This window comes from Danio rerio, chromosome 20 (assembly GCF_052040795.2).
Source record: "Danio rerio strain M-AB ecotype USA chromosome 20, GRCz13ab, whole genome shotgun sequence".
NCBI classification, from domain to species: Eukaryota; Metazoa; Chordata; class Actinopteri; order Cypriniformes; family Danionidae; genus Danio; species Danio rerio.
The window spans coordinates 15,965,239-15,982,500 of NC_141040.1; the positions used below are offsets into that span (position 1 = coordinate 15,965,239).

The following is a 17,262-nucleotide window of genomic DNA, read 5'->3' on the forward strand; positions in this document are numbered from 1 at the left end:
AAAGTAAGATTTTAGATTATCTTTTGCTGTCACACACCATTAAGCAAGCGAACCATCATTTGAATGCAAGCATGCAAGATGACTTTACCCACCAACAGCAATTACAACATTTAATGACTGACTCAATGGATGAAATTAATCCTTAAATAAGTCACCTTAAAATGAACTCAAATGTTTAAATTCTACATTATAATGCAAAATATAAAAACTAGATAATAACTTTAACCCAAATTAAATTCTTAGAAGTATTACGAAGCTTATTATTATTATTATTAATGATTAACATAAGGTTTAAATTATCTAAATGAGAGAGCAACAGAAATAAGTTTGCATGATTAAAAACGACAAAACCCTACTGCTGGGCTCAAAACCAATGTGAATACAAGTTTTTTACGAGAGTAGATTACATAGGAAGCCAATGCTAAAATGCAAATAGAGGGGAATTTTTGTCGGTTGGTGCGAATGACACAGATTGTGTAACATGTTTGCAATGAACACACAGAATAAATCACATTTTCTGTGTTAAAAAAGAATTAAACTAAGGAAAATTTACATAATGTTGGGTTTACACCAATTGCAAAAAAGAAACATTCATCGTGCATCATTCAAAAAATATTTTTTGCAAAGCGTGAATTTTAGCCAGCCACAAATTTTCCATTATTTTAGGTGTTTGCATTGATTTTGTATGTAATGTACTCACACAAATAACTTTGCATTTGGTATAAACAAAGGTAAAAAATATCACAAGAGTAATTAAGAGCAGTGGTCCAAAATCCCTAGGCTGCGGACCGGTCCATGGATCAATTGGTACCGGCCTGTTTTATTTATTATCTTAGTCTGAACAATCTTTTATTTTGAAAAATGACTAATTTCTCGGTTTGGAAATTGCACATCTGCGTGCATGTGTCTGTGTTTACAGGTCCAGCTGATTGGGCTGGGCTTAGAAACACTGGTCTATGATCGGTTCTGCCTGTTATGGGCAGCGTGTCTGTCTTGGACAAGTGGGGTTGGAATCGGAGTCTGATTACCACCTATTATTCTTAAGTCGATAGATCTGGATAAAGCTAATAACGTTTTGTTTAGCGAAATTATTTACAATAAATATATTTTTCCACCACAAATGCACTTGTCTTCTCCTTATTTGTGGTGACTGGTTTAAGGTGGCAACACTCGGTTACATCTCGGTCACTTAAGCATCATAGTTTAACCCACAAGCTAGCAAAAGGAGTAAGAAACAGACGTCTTGAAAGTTTCTTGGCAAAGTAGAAAAGGCCTAGTGAAGAACCCATGAACTGCCAAGGAATGGATTGGCACGGCAAGCGCACTCAGTTGAAATACTTCATATTTTGTATGAAATACACACGTTTCATTAGAAACACTGCATTGCTTTTTAAATTTCTAATAAATAAATATATAAATCCATGAATAAAACTTGTATAAGGGTTGCAGCAAGGTTTTGTCAGCTTGTCATCCTCTGAGACATCAATCTACCCCACAGGGCCGCATTTGTCAAGAGTTGACCGGTCCACTGTGATAAAAACGTCAGTGACCACTGATCTAGAGCAAGTGATCTAATGCTCTAGAATTCACCCTTAACCTATTACATGAATGTGTACCAGTTTCCACATAACAGTCATGATTACGACAGGTGACTTAACCTGATGGCATCATCAAGAAAGTTTCAGAGGTTAACTTTCACGCAATGCAATATTTCAAACATAAACAGATGCTTGCATCATAACTGGGCATTGCCTGATGAAGAGGAGAAATTCATATCTGTTTATTTTGCATTGGTAGGGTGAACTTTGGCTTGCCTATGTGGCACTGGAACAGAGCATCTGGCACATAAAAATGGGAAAAAAGATCTGAACGGCATCTGCTTTACAGAGTGCAAACAGGCTAAGTAGAAACTAAATGACAGTACAAACGCTCCTTTTGTAGTGTGACTTGCCAAATAAAACACACACACACTTAGTCCAGAATGCAAGAGGACTAAAAATCTCTGGCACGAATGTGTACAAATTTCAGCAGGACAATTACAGTAAAGTTACACCAAACCACTGGCAGAAATGTCTCTAAACAGTTCTAACACAACCCTTTATAAATGAGGGGGAGGGTGTGATTGATACAGCATGATGAACTGATGAATAATAAATCAGAGAAGGGAAATCAGAGATTCAGCAGATTCAGTTGTGCAGAGCGACGTGGCTGAGGGAAGAACAGGCTTGCAGGGCACACAGCCAGAGCTCTCTAAAAAAAAGTAGGCCAATGCTTTGGCTAGACAAAAGCTTTCTGCCACAGAGCAAATGTCAGAGCGGAAGACGCCTGAGCCTGCTTGAGCTGACAGGGATGGAAATGAAGTCACTGAAAGCCTCTACAATTAAGTCCTGGGCATCATAACATGATTTCTTCACTCTCCACCCAACACCTCTAGAGCAGAATGAAGCTATATGGAGCCTCTACTGATCTGATGAGTCAAGCTATGCCAAACATCCGCCGCTATTAAAATCCCAAAAGCTTCGACAGCTCACTTGAATGTAACCAGACGTACTCCTGCCAAAGAACATGGGACATGTTAGCAGTTTTATATAAGGTTGTAGTGGAAGAGTGCGAGTCTGAGGGTGGCGTGCATAACACAGAGAAGCGCACTTACTGAAACACGGCCGAAGCTTCCAGGGTGAATCACAAATTGTAGGCGTTCATGCAAATAATGCGACCTGACCGTTGCAGCATACACACCATGGAGCACAGGCTTATTTAGGACTGGACCTAAAAACTAAACACTAGCACTGAACCATTCCAGTTTCACATCTTCAACACATTGTTCAGAATAGGTACGTTTTAAAAATCAAGGCAGCTTAGCTAAACCAAAGGGCCTGTTTCCACCTGGTATTGACTTGCTTTGAAAATTAATCTCTTGCAACCAGGTACGTTTAGATTTAATTAACACTATTCAGATTTATTTCATCATGCCCCTCATTACTTCTTATGCAGCTTACATGTAAATGAGAAAGCAAATTAACTTAAAAGATGTGGATGGCTACTAGGGGGGTTAAAACTAATCACTTCAATCATGAATTGTGATGCAGAGAAGAACTATACGGCATTGGATTCATAACAGGGCGTAATAGGTTACTGATGGTTTTCTGACATCCTTCATCACTGTAGCATACTATGGCAATAAAGGTGAGACCCTTGTTTAAGAATTTAAAGCCGTACTCACACTACGTACAGTTGCCACGAACCGGGCCAAAGCACGCTTGTCCCCCCACCCGTCTCCCCCGACGGCCCGCACTCACACTACAATCGGGCCTGGGAGCACTTATGTCATCGATGCTGCGCTGTTCAGTGAGCGCTCTCGCTCAGCACAGTGAAGATTTCTCTAGTTATATCGTTTCAGTTGTTTGATATGCAGTGACATGCAGTCAAATATTTTGCCAAACAGTCCTTACGAATGCGGTGACATGCAGTCTGATATTCGCCGAACAGATCTGCCACTTTTGGCGCTCATAAACAGTCAAAAATTCCTTGTGCTGTAGGAATGAGGAGGCTTGCTAAAGGTGTGCAGCTGTCGTGCAGTGAGGGGTTTGCGTATTTAATAAACTACGGCAGTTTCTGTTCATTGAACAGTAAGATTGATTAATAAATTCATATGAAACAGTCCCTTAAAAGTCACGTCTCGCTTTCAGTTTCAAGCTTTGGCGCGTTTTGCACTCACACTACAAGTGTACCGCGCCAAAGTCCAAGTGAACTGGCCGGCCAAGTGAACCGTGCTTGAGCCCGATTCAGCGCACTCACACTTCTCAAACAATCCGGGAAATGGGCCTGGCCACGGTACGGATGGCATAGTGTGAGTAGGCCCTTAGATGCTCCAAATATTTCAATAATTCTACACTTGGACTAAATCGCAAGTTTGCTGGAACAGTCTTTCGCCAACACTGAAAGTACAGTAGAATACAAGATCCCCTATTGTAGTCTGTATTTTTAGTACAATGCAACAAAGTGCGAATACTTGTTTTAGGGTACTTTCTCAATGGTTCAGCAAGGCAGAGAGCAGTACTTTTGTGACTGTTCCAATACATTCATTACATTTGAACTATGAAAGCAATCTGATCAAATGTGTTGCTCAATTGGTCAAAATTGAACCCTGCTTACGACAGTTTTTAAAGTTGTCCACTTTTGTAACTGACATAAACATCTAAATACCAGAGCCTTAGACAAAAGTAATGAGGATAATTCAGGTGATTACACATGCTTTAGCAGCTCATGTCAGAAGACATCAAGTGCAATGCCTGATTTCCTCAACTTGCAAGTCTTAGGTAACAGTCAACACTGCTGAATGGCTGTGTTTAACTGCCTCCTCTACACAAAATTGGGCGTGGATTTCAACGTAAAGCATGTAGACTTTGATGTCAACCTTCTAAACAGATGAAAATATTTGGTGCCAAAAGCATGGTGTGAGCACAGCAAGACCATGGTATCTAAATCCCATCTCTAAACAAGATTCAAGATAAGCTCATCAACAATGGCATGACAATGGCAAAGAAACCTTGACCATCATGCCTTTACTCATTTAGGTGCAGATATATTCTGTTAATGCAAAATAAAAGTTAGCCAATATCTATTGTTGGATCCAATAATTTAATGTTGTCTAGAAAGATGAGTGAATCTGTTACGCCGTTTAACCATTGTTCATTTTCCCTGATAATACCTGCTAGCTATTTTGGTCCTGACACATTCCTAATTAGTACACAGGATCTGTGTTTCACAACTGCGAGCGGAAACTCAACACCACAGCTCAATGTGTTGACATTAGACTTAGTACAGGCACAAGGACTACACAACTGACCATATACAGACCATACATAGTCTGAGACTAATGATGCAAAACATTTGTCCAGTAATAGGTTAAACAAATATCACTGATCATGTGTGGACAAGACCACATATTAAGGTTCAAGTTAATTAGACGATACATAAATGCCCAGTTCTGAATAAACATGTTGGATGAAGGTGAAATGGACAGTGAGAATTTACCAGAGTTACGGGAGGAATGCGTTACAACACACAGTGAACTTTACTCTGCTGTACTTGGGTCTACATAGCTGAATGCCTATGATAAACCTGGTTGACCAATGAATGGGCTTGCAATAAAAATTTGGAGTAGTGGATCAAGTGGAACCATCAAGTGGATTGCAGTGTATGTATGCACACTATAGCTGGGAAAGTGATGGCACCAGGATAGACAATGGTATGATGACATACCAGTGGAGAGCTTGTGATGGTGTTGGCAATGTTCTGTTAGAAAACCCTGCATGCGCCCACTTAAGTGTTACCTACTTAAATCTTGGTACAGACCGGAAACTCCCCTTCTTGAGAATTGTGTGTCCTGGGGGAAGCAGCCTCTTTCAGCAGGATAAATGCACTTCAGTACACTGCACACAATCCTCACACAATGAGGATATGAAAAAGATTTGAAGTTGACTCCAGAATTCCCAGAACTTAACCCAACTCAGCATCTGTGGGATGTGCTAGGCCAACAAGGTCAATGCACAGCAGCTTCAATGATCAGCTGCAAAAATTGTGACAGATACCACAAGACACCTTCAGGGGTCTTGTACAATCCCATGCCACAGTGGGTATATCTGGGGGTCCATGTTTTGGCTCAGTTAATTTTAAAAGTAATTGATGTTTACCTTTACTTCCTTTCATAAAGGCACCAAACAAAGAAATTACGGCTTTCTATTCGTCAGAGAACAAACTGAACTAAAAAGTGCCATTTGCACTTCTTATGTGATGTGGCCTAATAATGAACTAAAATTCAAATGTAAAGGCACCAGTTTCAAGGCAGTCAATGTCCATATTACCAATATTCTTTTTGTGTGCCTGAGAAGCTGAAGAAGTGCACCCATTAAACTTTTCGTTGTAAATAGTAATTAACATTCGCACTTAAAGAGCCCCTATTATGCATTAAAGGACATAATTTGGTTTTGCGGGTCTCCAATAACAGGCTGATATGCATGCAAGGTCAAAAAACACTTTCATAGTCTTATAATCTGCATTTATTGTTACCCAATTATCCCAACGACTCCCATATGATTTGTTCAGCGAATCATTTATTCATTTGTACCCAAACCCCTCCTAAATTAAAGCTAATCTGCGCTGATTGGTCCGATGACCCAGTCTGTTGTGATTGATCGACAGCATTCAACGCAAAACAGAGAGAAATGCCCACCGCGGCTCATCAACAATTTTGAAAAAGTAAGAGTGCGAGTTTAACGCAGGAGTGCATTAAAGCAACATGGTTAAACACCAGCACTCTATTCTTAACCATGACACACATTTAGTATTTATCCACAAAGTGACAAAAGCTAAATGATTTTGAAAACAAACTATCACACGTTAGTAGGAACAGCTGACGGCGGCCATAACAGCGACAAATGGCAAAGGATCGCAAGCTCACGCACGCATTAAATCTAAATAGAACGCAGCACGCCTCACATTTTCAACGTTGTTTTAAAGCCGATATGAGAATATAAAAAGGTAACCAGATACAGTAAAAGTCACGTGGAGCAGTGACAAGTAACAAAACACAATTAAATATGTGGGCGGGGGTTTAAATTTTTCAAGGTCTGTGCGCCAACAAATCGGTAGACACGACTAAAGATTTAATACTCTGATGATTAATTTAAAACACTCTAAGTTGACTTTTTTATAGATGAATCAATAGTTTTAAACATGGCGTACTTTCAGATTTAAGCCTTAACTGGATATTTCACTACATTTAGAGCTGTGTTACACACTGCATCGAAGGTCATTTTCAAAAACTGATTATTGGGGCTCTTTAAAACCAAACTATCATTGACTAAATTGTTTTGTACACACTTTGTGAGCAACCTGATGAGCGCAGCTTTTTTGAGTTTAAAAAGTGAAGAAATTTGAACAGACTTTAATTGGTCAACTTTTTTTAAACCATGAATGAGATTGCTTTCTAAAACCAGTCAATTTATAAAAAGCTTGGAATGACTCTAAAGACCATTAATTACCAGCTTCAGGATTTGGTAACTATTAGGTAAGAAAACAAGAAAATCTGAAAGCAAGATCAGTGACTTTAGGAAATGTTGGGACTGTAAATGCAGTTGATCTACAGGAAGAAAACCAATAAGAAGAATGGGGAAAATTTAAATACTTGCGATATTTAGCCCACTACCAATGTTAAATTAACATTTAGGTACATTGAGCCTTGTTTCTCTCAAAGATTTTTCTCCTTCACTTTCGTTAATTGGTTAAGTTTTTTCCTTGCCACTGTCGCCGCTGGCTTACTTAGTTTGAGACTTGAAGAGCTGCCCATCAATGGATTGCTCTTCAGTGTTTGGACTTTCAGCAGTGAAAATTAAACCACACTGAACTGAACTTCAACTACTAGAACTTCTATGTTGAACTGCTAACCCAATCTACATTATAAAAGCGCTATAGAAATAAATAAAGATAAAGGTCAAGAATTTCCTTCTTCGCATGTATTCTTCAATAATGCACAATGCTACCAACTTACTGACTTCAAATCAACATTGTTTATTTTATTTTTTGATACTTTGTCCTTTTCCCTATAGAATTGTAGAGGTTGAACAAAATGTAAACATGTGCATTTAACCTTCCTTAACACAGACTGGACAACACACAAAGCTGTTTTGTGCTTGTTTTGCAATTAGCATAAAATGTTCAAGTGCACAATAAATGGGTCTGAGGAGTGGGTGGAGAATGCATGTGTAGAACAGAAAGAAACACACAGTGTGCCCTGCACATGAGGAGGGGGATGGGCTATAGGAAGAATAGCAAAACCTCCATAAAATCTAGAAGTAGTCAGACGGGCTACAAAAGAAGAAGTGGCCAAAAGTGAGTCTATGGCAGATTAAAGCTCAGTCAACAATGAAGTGTTTAGCTTCATCTCATTTTTAAACATATTCTGCTTCTGTCACTGCAATAATTTATGTGAAGATGCTTCATTTTAGGCCCAAGTTAAAGTAAACGCTTTGTCCATCCTCAACTAAAAAGTGTACTGCATGTGTTTATGCCATTTATGTAAAGTAGGAGTTTATGTTTGCCTTATTTCACTTTTTAAAGTTCTCCTGAATCTCAAAAACTAAACCAAAACTTTTGTTTCATTGATTCTGCTTTCTAAAAATATAATTCATTACTCTCTTACAATCGTTGAATTACAGCGCAAGTGTTTTGTTTTTTAAGTCAGAGAAGAGAAGGGAAACATTGGTATTGAAGTTGACGAGGCTCAAGGTATGATTTAGGGACAGTCTCTGTCTGGCTCGGTCCACTCATTCTCTTGTTTCCCAAGCGACGAGTTCAGACGTTTCCCTACGCTTGACAGAATCTAATCTAACTGCTTACACAGGCAGGGATACAGAAACGAGAGATACAAAGACATTGGGGGAAGCAACAATAATGGACCTGTCTGGCTTTGGAATTGAGCGGAGGCAAAACAATAAAAGAGAGACAGCCTGGGAGCCTGTGAAATGTGCTTGTACACATTTATTGTGCCTTAATTAAGCATAACCCCTGTCTCTTAAACCAAAGAAATATGTGCCCTATTTGATAGAAGATTTGTTGATCCTTAAAAAACCCCTCCCTTTTATTTTGGAAAAGGCTCAAATCCAACAGAGTTAAAGATTGAAGCTTTATGTTTAAATTCATTTAGTCTATCTAAGGGTCTGGTGGGAGCACTTTTAGCTTAGCATAAATTACTGAATCGGATAAAATTATTATAACTACCATAATCAAAACTATATAATAATTTTTAAGCGAGATGCTAATGGTCTATTCAGATTCAATGATCTATGCCAAACTAAGCTAAAGGGGCTAAAGAGTACACTATATTATAATAATAAAAAACCAAGCAACAATCATGCATAATTACCCAAAAGTTGCTATGAAGCATACACGATTCCAGTTCAGCAAATGCTACAGCAAAACTAAAAGCCTGAAGTAAAAACGGCTCAGTGACAATCAAAAATCTTGGGCGTACAGACAATAGATCCCTATTTACAAGATTAGGTCAATGGTAAATGAGGCTTAACAGTTCATAAAACAAATTCAACCGTTTAAATAAGTGATGTGCTGAATCAATACACAGCTAATGCGGCCATAATTCATTATAAATAGATCCTTCATTATTACACAAGCAGAACCTATGGCCCAGCTCAAACAGGAAGCTGACATGCTCTGACTGCCGCGAGCAACAGGAATTCATGAGCTGTGACAAAACACTTTTCTCCAGAATTTCTCGAGGAACTAGAAAATATTGTTCCAGTGAAAATATAAAATCAGCAAGACACAGGTTCCCTTCTCATAGCAATAATTGGGTAAGGGGAACCAATGCAACATTTTTTGTGATATGAATATATAATTTCACAAAACAACAGTTCTAAATGGTGTAGTGTTTTCACGATCAATGTTGCGGGTAACGCATTATAAGTAACGCACGTTACATAATAATATTACCTTTTTAAAGAAACGAGTAAAGTAAGGTAATACTTTAAAAAAAAAAGTAATATTATTTGCGTTACTTTTAGAAAAATATAACACAATTTACTTTTATCCTCGATTAATTGGCTTTTTAAGAAATATACAGTGGTATAAAAATTACCTTACGTTGAATCACACTACAATGAGCAGTCGTGCTGCAAGGGAACAGACAGTTGGCTCGCACTCATCATCATCAGCATCATTATTATCAGGTGATCAGGTCATCAGCTGATGAGTTTGTGTACTGTTCAAGTAACTGAATAACTCAGAATATTTCGAGTCGGGGGGGGGGGGGGGTCTCGTCATGATAAAAAGCATTGAAGAGGCATGCGTTACATGCAGACAATTTGGTGAACTGTTACAATTCAACCAGTTCACTTAGAAGCTCTGGTTCAAACAAATGATTCAGTCGTGTGACTTGTCAACTGCAAGAAACACTACATCGAATACCTCCAATAATTTGACCAAATTCAAAAAATTATTGCTTTTACTGTGTAGGAGGTGCAGCCAGTGTCTACTGTAGAAGCGACTACCGTTTTGTAATACAGTAAGATTTTTTCTCTTTAGGGAAACGGTTTAAACATTTGTTAAGGCTACGTGAAGCAATTTATTCAATGTATAAAGCTCAAAAACTTGTTTTAATTTGGGGATATTTTTAAAGACACAAAAATGAGAGTTTTGGCCTTCCGCATATCTCACAAAACCACCAACCCCCATCAGCCTAAGGTATGTTCAGTCATCCTGAGTCAGGCTGTCAGCACACGGATATTTCTTCCCATCCGCATGCTAAAAACAGTTAGGCTTATATGACAACTAGCGCTCAAACACTGTTGCAGTCCTCATGGGATGGCCTTATGTAAGAGGCCACACAAATGGCTTGCACATGCATACAAACACACAGCTCACTGAAAGCATGACTGTACGCTTGTCTGTGCATGAGGAAATGAGGCCACTCGCTGAGCAAACTCTACTGAGGGCTCTGGAACAACAGCATGGCACTGTTGGTGTGTAGACTTGCACTGAACAAGAGAAGTGAGCATATCTATAGATCTGAATATCATGGAGCCTTCTGGTCAGTGAGTAAGCACCAATATTGCCCTATTAATGACCTTGAAACCACACTAAACACTGTAGAAAACTACCCACCAAGCAATTTTGTTTAAAATACATCTAAGAGATGTAGCATAGATGTCTTCTATAAAACAAGGCTAAATTTGGTCTGTCATTAAGAATCACCTAACAATTGTCGAAAAATAGACGTGTTGTCAGATTTTCATTGACAGCCCAAGTTTAGCCTAGTTTTAGGCAATACATCTATGCTCGGATGTTTATCATCAAGATTATAATAGATTTAGATTTTTCATTAGTTTTAGTTTTTATTTCGTCTTGACTTTTTATTTTCAAATTCAGTTAGTTTTAATTAGTTTTTTGAGGTAGCTGTTTTTATTAGTTTTTATATGTTGAAAATACTTAGTTTTAGTGTAGTTTTTATTAGTGTTAGTTTTTGTTTTTTTTGTTTGTTTTTTTTTGTAAATTAGAATATTTGTGCAAGATTCAGAATCATCAGAATAATTATTGTACAAAAACTCAACCAAAGATGACTTTTTTTTAATCAACAACACTACCATCTACCAAAACCATTTGCCCATCCTAAAATTCAAATACATCAGCCCACAAGATAGCTGCTTTAAGTAAAATATGTGTGCTAAGCTGCTTCTGAAGTTAAATACACAGTAATAATGGGAATTTTGGATCTTTAACACAAATGGATCTTTTCGACAATCCTCCCAAATTTGAAGCAATTATAATTTCAGTCAGTTAAAAAAAAAAAATCACTGAAAAGTATCTTACAATTACATTTAGCAAACCAACTGAAGCATGGCTCACTTATTCAAATTCCATTACGACTTTATTATGAAATAAACTTACGTTTCACTAGAACCTCTCATTTAAGCCCTCGGTTTGCCCGCGCTGCAGTTGTTCAAGTTTAGTTTAGTCACAGCAGGCCGTCATGTACTGTTTGTGTTTGTCTCACTGAATCACGCATGCACATTATCGGTTCACTGCTTCTCAAATCTGATCTCAGTGTACTGTTCTAATAACTGAATAACTTAGTATATTGGTCTATATGGAGTCAGAGAGGGGTTATTAGGCATGTAAAAGTGTTTTGTGGATAAGTGGTTATTGTCACTGGTGACGTGAATCATTTCAAATAATTCCGTTTGATTTGTTTTAATTAGAAGATCCGGTTAAAAAGAACAATTCATTTGAGATCGCTAATACAGAAATAAAACCATTAGTGGGTACAAATGCATTAAATTGATACTCTTAAGTCTCTGCTCAAGTCGTATTTAATATTTCCATGTTCAGTCCTTTTTCTTCCACTGTATCTTTTTAAGAAAAAGACAGCAGCTTTACAACCTGTCATTTGATCAGAAGACAAAGTCAAAGCCAAGCTGACAGCCAATCTTTCATAGGCTCAGCAAAACTTGAAAAAAATACCTCTGTATTCCTGCAAGTGCATTATTTACACAAATGTTTCTTATTCAAATCTTCTGCAACGCTATTTAACTCGTGAATTTGTTTTACGTTTATTTACACCTTGACCGATTTTTGTATGGCATGGCTACGTTCCTTAACCAGATGGTTTTTCAAGTTACTTTTAAAGAGAATGTTACTTCAGTCATGTTGTTGTAATGTTTTGAGAAGACTAGTAACACAATAAAAAAAAAAAAATGAAATCGAAATCGTGAATCGGTCAAACTTTATAAAAAAAAAAACAGATTTTTTTTTTGCTAAATCGCCCAGCCCTAGACTGAACCTAAATGAATCAGCTCTTTAGAATAAATAATTCCAATAAATAGTTCAGCCAATCGCTCATTTACACAGGGATGTGTCATTAACTACAGGCAGTTTTAATGTCATGTCTTTATGAATGACAGATCAAAACCAGACAAGCTATATGGACACAAAAACCTACCCGGCTAAATTCTGTTTAATTGCTAAATATGCACAAACTAAAGATCCCATAAGGCTGTTAAATAACAATAACAACTAGTAATCAAATAACCACTGAACATCCACTCATAACGATATAGCATTAGAGTCTTGCGACCCTTTTGGCTCTTATCCACTCAAATTTGTGCATGAAATCTGCTTATGAACTTTACATAAACAAAAATTCACAAATACCTTTATACTAATACTGCTGAAGATACAGGTTGCAGTTTTCTCTATAACAGCACAGATTTGAACAGCTTGCTATGGAGAGGTACTAGAAGTAATCTGGGTCTGTGTTAAAGGAGTTTATAGTGTTTGTACAGGATTTGAGGATGGCACACTTGACATTGCTTAAGGATTTTGATGTGCCTGCTGTCGGGCAAACGCTTCTTATGAGCATTAAGGAGACTGTTGTGTGTTTGCCAAGCATAAGACAGCTATAAAACAAAGGTTTTTCTCTGTGTCCTAACATGAAAAATGCATGGGTGTGTTTTGTGCAGACGCTCGTTTATAATACTTCATATTGATTAGTAGTGGAACAATAATTCCATGTGTTTACATTTAAAGTGGATCACAAAATAAAAGGTTAAAGTTGTTCCTAAGATAATAATGGGTATTGTTCAATAAACTATTTGGTTTTAGGATAACTTTGCTCGATTGTTTTGCTCCGCTTCAAATGTTTAATAGTGCATTTCAATTGAACAAAAAAAAAATCATGTACACAGTAATAAATGCTGTGTTCCACACAATTCCTTCATGTTGTCTCAACACGAATCAATTAAGCTAACCTAAATGTTTATACAAATGTAAGTAGATTGAACAGAAAACAATTAGGTTTCCCCAAAACAAACAGGAATTGTGTTGTTCAACTAATTTTAAATAAGTAGCTTGAACAAGCAGCAAAAGTAATTTTTAGATTGTACTGAAAATAAATTCAAAAAATTCGACATTTGTTAAAAACTAAATCCAAAAATGCTTTGTAATATATAATTTTTAAAAAATGTATACAAAACTATTCGTTAGATTTTTAGGAATTTAAGAAAGAGTTTTAAATTCATTGCCATATCAGCATCTTTGGCTTTTTATGGCAAAACGAGATCAAATTTACAACGTTTTATAAAATATGACTTTTTTATAATACAAAACAAAAAAAATAACAATAAAAAGACATCTACAGCAATAAATAACATACAAGATAAAAATCTAAAACAGTTTAGGAATAAAAACTGTACCATTTTTAATGAATTCACATTTAAATATTCCTTTTAAAGTCTCCAGATACAAATAGTATTTTTTTTAACTAAACTTAAATAATACTAAATATGAAAAACACAAACCAATAAAATAACCAAATTTTCACTCATTCATACAAAATTGAGCCACTAATTTATCCAGCATATGTTTTACACAGCGCATACTCTTCCAGCTGCAACCTAGTACTAGGAAACACCTATACATGCTCATTCACACACACATACACTATGGACAATTAAGTTTACTCAATTCACTGAGAGCATGTCTTTGGACTGTGGGGGAAACCGGAGCACCTGCAGGAAACCCACGCCAACACGGTGAAAACATTCAAACTCTTTTTTTAAATCAAGATCATGATTTTCTCACGATTCTGTGGATAGCCAAATAAAGGCTATTATTATTACTGTTTCTCAAACACATGGTAAAACAACAATAATAATATTAGGCCTATGTGTAGCTCTACTGTTGGCTAAATTGCAAAATTTTGTAAAGACTCGTGCTGGTGAACTTAAAGAGACTTTAAATTTGTCCTGTTTGATAATTCACAGTAATGACATCAGAATATAACTATTCATAATTCTAAAGTTGAATTATTGTGTTTGAGACATGCTTGCAATTTGTAATTGACAACATTATTAGACCTTTTTTTCTCGTGCGACTGCCTTTTTTTTCTCTAGTTTCTTTTTTTCCTGCAGTTGAGAATATAATTGGCTGAATAGTTTATTTAATTTTAATTGAATTTTTAAAACAATTTTAAGGGGTTTTCACCTTTATTATGATATAGGACAGTGGAGATTTCAGACAGGAAAGCATTGGCAGCAGAAAGAGGGTAAGGATTGGCAAAGGACCTAGAGCTAGGATTTGAACTCGGGTCGCCGTGAGCACTTCTGTGCTATATATGTTAGCGCACAATACCACTAGACTATTGGCGCTGATGTAGAAAAGCTGAATTAATACCGTTTGTAGGGTCGAATCGAGATCGTAATCATTTTTCGAATAATGGTCCATCCCTAATATGTATACACATACAAGAATACAGAATATCCACATAGCAGATTATCGAGCTAATTAGGCTGGCTTGTGTAGCAAGCCAGACTACTGTTATCCTATTAAACTTATTATTAGGCTGGCTTGTGTAGCAAGCCAGACTACTGTTATCCTATTAAACTTATTATTAGGCTGGCTTGTGTAGCAAGCCAGACTACTGTTATCCTATTAAACTTATTATTATTATTAATATTATTATTCTTCTTCTGAGACTAAAAATTAAACTCTATCTCGTCCTAGGCCTTTCAAGCTATGACCATCAAACTCGCGTCAGACCTCCGAACTATTCTGACTCGAGTTGCTATATCTTTTCCGACTTATCCGACTTTCGGTTTTCCGAAAAACGTCCCGGGACCGTCGGAAAAATCCCATAGACGTAACATTGGATCAAACTTTGTGACCTCATAACTCCGCATCAGAATGTCACACAGACTTCTAACTGGGCTCATTTAACTCAGACTATCAAACTGCCAATGACTGATCATCTTTAAACTTTCTGGCCACGCCCTAGCAACCACTTTTGGACCCTAGAAACCGTCCCATAGACTTCCATTGCAAAAGACTCTCATTGACTTTACATTGGATCAAACTTTGTGAGCTCATAACTCTGCATCAGACTGTCCTACAGACTAATGATTGAGCTCATTTAACTCAGTCTAGCCAGCAGCCAATCACTGATGGCCTTTTAACTTTCTAGCCACGCCCTAACAACCAGATATTGCACCCTAGCAACTGTCCCATAGACTGCCATTAAAGAGGTTCAGACTGATATTGTCATGCTGCATTATGATAGAGACATGGGGGTTGTTTTTAACTGTTCATACTGGCAAGAAGCTTTGATACATCATCAGTCTAAGCTGTCAATCAACTCCATAGCAACAAAACAGACTAACCTAGCAACGATATAACACTAGCTATATCTCAGCATCAAAACATCATAGAGAAGCGGGGGTTGGCTTGTTTAACTCATGCTTACACCATCTATCTATCTATCTATCTATCTATCTATCTATCTATCTATCTATCTATCTATCTATCTATCTATCTACCTCTATCTATCTATCTATCTATCTATCTATCTATCTATCTATCTATCTATCTATCTATCTACCTCTATCTATCTGTCTATCTGTCTATCTATCTATCTATCTATCTATCTATCTATCTATCTATCTATCTATCTATCTATCATCTATCTACCTCTATCTATCTATCTATCTATCTATCTATCTATCTATCTATCTATCTATCTATCTATCTATCTATCTATGTCTATCTATCTATCTATCTATCTATCTATCTATCTATCTATCTATCTATCTATCTATCTATCTATCTATCTATCTATCTATCCATCCATCTATCCATCATGTTAACAATTTGCTAATTCATGCTAGAAACATGCTAGTTACATGCTAATTCACACTAGAATCATGCTAGTCACATGCTAATTTATACTAGAATCATGCTAACAACATGCTAATTCATGCTAGAATCATGCTAGTCACATGCTAATTCATGCTAGAATCATGCTAACAACATGCTAATTCATGCTAGAATCATGCTAGTAACATGCTAATTCATGTTAGAATCATGCTAACAACATGCTAATTCATGCTAGAATCATGCTAGTAACATGCCAATTCATGCTAAAATCATGCTAACAACATGCTAATTCATGCTAGAATCATGCTAGTAACATGCTAATTCATGCTAGAATCATGCTAGTAACATGCTAATTTATAATAGAATCATGCTAGTAACATGCTAATTCATGCTAGAATCATGCTAACAACATGCTAATTTATGCTAGAATCATGCTAGTAACATGCTAATTCATGCTAGAATCATGCTAGTAACATGCTAATTCATGCTAGAATCATGCTAGTAACATGCTAATTCATGCTAGAATCGTGCTAGTAACATGCTAATTCATGCTAGATTCATGCTAGTAACATGCTAATTCATACTATAATCATGCTAGTAACATGCTAATTCATGCTAGAATCGTGCTAACAACATGTTAATTCATGCTAGAATCGTGCTAACAACATGCTAATTCATGCTAGAATCGTGCTAGTAACATGCTAATTCATGCTAGAATCGTGCTAACAACATGCTAATTCATGCTAGAATCATGCTAGTAACATGCTAATTCATGCTAGAATCGTGCTAGTAACATGCTAATTCATGCTAGAATCGTGCTAACAACATGCTAATTCATGCTAGAAACATGCTAATTCATGCTAGAATCATGCTAACAACATGCTAATTCATGCTAGAATCATGCTAGTATCATGCTAATTCATGCTAGAATCGTGCTAACAACATGCTAAATCATGCTAGAATCATGCTAACAACATGCTAACTCATGCTATAATCATGCTAGTAACATGCTAATTCATGCTAAAATCATGCTAACAACAT

General features: G+C 36.7%; 1 protein-coding gene and 1 long non-coding RNA gene across 23 annotated transcripts in view; both read right to left on the bottom strand.

The window, feature by feature from the left end:
• The window catches only part of suco (SUN domain containing ossification factor), a 97,686-nt gene that overhangs the window by 60,354 nt on the left and 20,070 nt on the right, over positions 1-17,262 (bottom strand). The window lies entirely within an intron of this gene.
• LOC141379268 (uncharacterized) overlaps positions 10,975-17,262 on the bottom strand; it is a 19,941-nt gene continuing 13,653 nt past the window's right edge. Inside the window, exon 2 of the long non-coding RNA XR_015518252.1 lies at positions 10,975-14,081. This is a non-coding gene — a long non-coding RNA (uncharacterized LOC141379268). The remainder of the gene's footprint in view (positions 14,082-17,262) is intronic.